Raw genomic sequence first — 5,644 nt, forward strand, 5'->3', positions numbered from 1 at the left:
AAATAGGCTATTGTCTCACTAAAATAAATAGGCTACTGTGTCTGTCCATGATCTTATTATAAGTTTACGCACTGAAGGCGAACTCTCAACCCTTTATGTCAAAATCCTGGCTCCGTCCCTGGCCCTCCTCCACCAGACGCGTCGCCCGCTCCCGTTTTCAGATGCGGCGCCGAGGCACTTGGCCGCCCCTCTCCTACCGACGGCCGACACCCACATCCACGCGGACGGCCGCCACTCTCCCTCACCGACCCGCGGGCAAAGTATCTCCGGTTTTCGTCCGACCTGAACACCGAGTCACTGACAGAGCCGAGGTCGGGGCTGCGGAGCAGATTTGTTTGGGAAAGTGGAAGGATTGACGATGCGAATAGACAGAGAATCTGGTGAAGTACTAACCACTAACCAGCCGTCTGGAATGTGGAGAGTGCACCATGCATATCCAATATTGTATAATTGAGTGACTTTGACAGTAGCGTGTGATTGCATTGCAGGCAGGCAACTAGTCCAGTGGCCGGTGGTGACTCCCACTCTCCCAGTCTGGCCACAAAATTGTATGACGCAGACTTGATTGAATTGAATGGGCCTGCTTTGCAATAGCATACCGCATAAAGGTATGAAGCATTTGTAGGAATATTGCTTCAGTTTTAATTCGGCAACACTTTGCAGGGTATAGGTAGTATGAGTATAACCAAACTGCAGCTTATTTCCATAATTAGAAAATACTCTTATGAAGCTTCTGTTCCAGAAGATAAATCACCTATTTCTTTTTGTTTTTTTTACTTTGGTGCCTACTTTCATTTTTGTAAACTCAACCTGGCTCATCCTGCCACGGTCTTTAGCTATTTACAAATTTTGCTGTCATATGTTGTTTGAAACTGAAATCTCCAGAGTTTCAGCACATTGTCAAAAAGGAATTTAGTTGAATACTAACCAGCCGGCTGGAATGTTTACGCCTGCTCTGGTACAGAGTGCACCGTGCATATACAGCAGAACCAAGTGGCTTCGACTGTACCGTGTGGTTGCAGGCAGGCAGGCAACTAGTCTAGTGGCTGCCTAACTCCCATCACAGTCTGGCCACAAATTTGTATGAATCAGACTTGTTTGAGTAGGTCTCCTTGAACCCCTGATGGACTGGGACTTTGACGGTAGACTCCGCGGGGCTAGTAGTATGGCCAAACATCTCTGGTAGTATGGCTCAGGTACATAGCTAAATACTACTAGTAACATACAGATCTAGTGTGTATGAGTAGAAAATGGAATCGGCCGTACTTATATCACAAACAAACATGACTGTAGGCAAATATATATTACTTCCAATCATGTCTAGACTTCACTAATCATTGCTTTAACATAATTTGTTTTGATATGGCAGTCCACATGCTCGTATGCATAGGGTATTCACCGGTAGATGGAACATGGGTGTAATCCTTTATACTACCTCTATACCAAAATATAAGATGTTTTTGCAGTTCAATTTGAACTACAAAAACGTCTTATATTTTGATACGGAGGGAGTAGATTTTTATGCTCACATCTCATACAACTATAATTTTTTTACTAAGGATCGGTGATGAGAAAGGGGGGTTATGCCTGAAAGTTCATACAAGGGGCATAGTAAACCCCCTGTTCCTCCTTTCTCTCTGTAGATTTATTGTCAGCCTGGTTCTTCTGATGTGTGTCGCTAGCAGGGCTTTTCTTCCAGGAATCTTTGAGCATAATTGAGTGACTTTGACAGTCAACTAGTCTTGTGGCTGGTAACTCCCATCACAGTGTGGCCACAGAATTGTATGAGCAGACTTCATTGAATGGGTCTTCTTGAAACCCTGAAAGACTGGGACTGGGACTTTGACCATAGACTACATGGGGTTGGCTTAAAGATCTCTGGTAGTATAACTCTAGTGCATATGCTTCCCCAGATATCTAGTTCTTGTTCATCCAAGATGTATCGCACAACCAATCTCTTGGTCACCCTCATCATCCTAAGCATCACTTCATTTTCACAAGTGGTGCATGCACTAGCACTACAACCCCAGTATGCCCATGGCGGTGGCTGCATCCCTGCCGAGAGGGCCGCCTTGCTTGCCTTCCAGAAGGGGATCACAAGTGACGGCGCTGATATCCTCGCCTCGTGGGAAGGGTATGATTGCTGTCGGTGGAGGGGCATCAGCTGCAGCAACCGAACAGGCCATGTCATCAAGCTTCACCTTCGCAATACGTTTCCGGGCCCTGACGCCTATAACTACAATGGGTGTGATGATGCCAATTCATTGTTCGGCAAGATAAGTCCCTCTCTGCTTTCCTTGAAGAATCTAGAGCACATGGATCTTAGCATGAACTGTTTGCTAGGGCCAAATAGCCATATTCCTCAGTTTTTGGGATCCATGGATAACTTGAGATACCTTAACCTCTCTGGCATTCCATTTACCGGTGGAGTTCCTTCTCAGCTTGGTAACTTGTCTAAGTTGCAACATCTTGACCTTGGGAGGGTTATTCCGGGATGTACTCAGCGGACATCACTTGGTTAGCAAAGCTACCCTCGCTGCAGTATCTTAGTATGAGCACAATAAATCTCTCAAGGATAGCTGACTGGCCTCGTCCCTTGAATATGATTCCATCACTAAGAGTTATCAATCTTGCTGGATGCTCACTTGATACTGCAAGTCAATCGCTTCCCTACCTTAACCTCACAAAACTTGAGAAGCTTGATTTGTCCTCGAATAATCTAGGCCACTCAATTGCATCAAGTTGGTTTTGGAAAGTGACGAGCCTCAAATATCTCAGCCTTCGTGCGACTCAGTTATTTGGAAAATTTCCGGATGCACTAGGAAACATGACGTCACTCAAGGTACTTGATTTGGCATTCAACAATCTGAATAAGACTGAAAACCTTCAAAGTCTTCTTAAAAACCTTTGCTGCTTGGAAATCCTCGACCTCTCTAAAAATGTTATGAATGGAAATATAGTGGCGGTGATGGAGGGGTTGCCGGAATGCGCACAGGAAAAGTTGCTAGAGCTGCATTTCAGTGAAAACAATTTCATCGGGACCTTGCCAAATTTTATAGGGGAATTCAGCAGCTTGAGCATGCTTGACCTGTCCAGAAACAACCTTGCTGGACCTATACCGCCAGGGCTTTGGAATTTGACCCGTCTAGCCATCCTTGATCTCAGCTGGAATCAACTCAACGGGAACGTACCAACTGAAATTTCTTCTCTGAAGAATCTGGTTTCTCTGAGACTAAGCAACAACAGACTTGGTGGTGCAATCACAGAAGGACACTTTGCAAATTTAAAAAGTTTAAAGAAAATAGACTTGTCTTCCAATAATTTGAAGATTGCACTGGATTCAGATTGGCTTTCTCCCTTTAGGCTACAGTCTGGAGATTTTGCATCTTGCCAAATAGGGCCTTTATTTCCAGCTTGGCTTCAGCAGCTGCGGGGAATCGATTCACTTAACATTTCAAACACTGGTTTAGTGGACAAATTTCCTGATTGGTTCTGGTATACATTTTCACGGGCAACTGATCTCGACATCTCTAACAACCAAATAAGTGGCACCTTGCCAGCACATCTGGATGGCATGGCTTTGGAAAAACTCCACCTAGGTTCAAACCGGCTCACCGGGTCAATGCCTTCGTTGCCGGCAAATATTACTTGGTTAGACATCTCCAATAATAACTTTTCAGGAGTAATACCATCCAATTTTGAAGCCTCCCGACTTCAAATCTTGATTGTCTATTCAAATCGAATTGGTGGGTACATTCCCGAATCTATTTGCAAACTGCAACAGTTAGTGTACCTGGATTTGTCAAACAATTTTTTGGAGGGTGAAATTCCTCAATGTTTTGACATCAAAAAACTACAGTTTCTTCTGCTCAGTAACAACAGTTTATCAGGAAAATTCCCAACATTTTTGCAGAACAACACTGCTATGGTGTTTTTGGACCTTGCATGGAATAAGTTGTCTGGAAGATTGCCTACATGGATAGGAGATCTGGGGAAATTAAGATTTGTACTACTGTGCCACAATGCATTTTGTGATAATATTCCGGTCGAAGTAACAAGGCTCAGGAATCTTCAATACTTGGATCTATCAGCCAATAATTTCTCTGGTGCAATACCTTGGCATCTATCAAACCTGACATTTATGAGAAGGATACAAAAGGAATTCATGGGTATATATGACACATATAATGCATCCGCGCGCATTGGCGAGATGGGAGCTGGTCACCTGGGAGAAATATTGCCAGTAGTAACAAAAGGACATCAACTTTTATATGGTGGAGCAATTGTTTATGTTGTGAGCATCGATCTATCAGACAACTCCTTGACCGGTGAAATCCCTACAGACATCACTTCCCTTGCCGAGCTCATGAATTTGAACCTGTCATCGAACAAATTGAGCGGACAAATCCCAAACATGATCGGGGCCATGCGGTCACTGGAATCGCTCGACCTCTCTGAGAACAAGCTCTCTGGTGAAATCCCATGGAGCTTGTCAAGCCTGACGTATTTGTCCGCCCTTAACCTGTCCTACAACAATTTGTCCGGAAGGATACCTTCTGGCCCGCAACTTGACACCCTCATCTCGGACAACATATACATCGGCAACAGCGGGCTTTGTGGGCCTCCTCTCAGCAGAAGTTGTTCAGGAAATAATTCTTCCATCATTCATGGTGACGTCGGAAGCAGCAAGCAAGAGCTTGTTCCACTAACCTTTTATTTCGGCCTTGTGCTGGGACTTGTGGTGGGGCTCTGACATGTCGCGTGCCGTCCATGGAGAATGCCATGTGATGATCCGGCGGTGACATCATAGAAGAAGCAAGTATGATAATTATTGCATGTAGTATGTATTAGCATAAATATATCCATGATAAGTTCTTTTCATGATAAACACTTCGGGTGGTTTGAGGGGGCAAAGTACTTGTATTGTAAGACGTGTGGGTATGGACTAATACAGAATCTAGTCGCTTAAATAATGTTGCTTGATGTAATACGTGCTGGTTCAGCAGGTAGGCAGGTACTTGGAGACCTCACTAGGCAAGAAGCCAATCAGGTTAAAGTGACCAGTCATGGGCGTGCCGTCCTTGTTGCCCTGGCTGGCATATCGGGTGAAGGATCGCAGCGCCTTCTTCCTCGTGTCCACCTATATCATCCAGATCCTTTCGTTGTCAGCGTGGACGCCGATGATGAGACGCCGTTGCTCTCTCCTTAGCATGAGGCAGATGGTGTCGGGGTCGTAGCACAAGAACCCGTCGACCGTGTCAGCTTTCGATCGTGTGGGTATTGCAGTTTGCTGAATGTTTCTATTGTCTGCTATTTTGATGTACATGCAATCTCAGAGGCTGCAGATTTTGAAGCGATGATACCTTTGTGTTTGTGATCAGGTCATTGATCCTTTTGTAAGATGTGGTGGAAGCGTTCCTACTCCCGATGGGAGCCGCGTGTGTTTATTTATGGAAGACAGGAACAGCCCCTGTCGTGACGTACAAGTCTACGATGATCACTAAGACTCATCGATACATGAGGAATTAGAATAGGAAACGAGAAGAAGAGATAGAGGGAAGGTTAGATTACAGAAGGTTAAACGGTATTCTAACAGCCTCCCTTAATCTAAACTACCCTATATTTAAATTTTTCTTAAACTCCT

General features: G+C 44.6%; 1 pseudogene; it reads left to right on the forward strand.

The window, feature by feature from the left end:
* The first annotated feature begins 1,802 nt into the window (after positions 1-1,802).
* Positions 1,803-5,387, forward strand: LOC119298858 (annotated as a pseudogene).
* The last annotated feature ends 257 nt before the right edge of the window (positions 5,388-5,644 follow it).

Source organism: Triticum dicoccoides, chromosome 5A (assembly GCF_002162155.2).
Source record: "Triticum dicoccoides isolate Atlit2015 ecotype Zavitan chromosome 5A, WEW_v2.0, whole genome shotgun sequence".
Lineage (NCBI taxonomy): Eukaryota > Viridiplantae > Streptophyta > Magnoliopsida > Poales > Poaceae > Triticum > Triticum dicoccoides.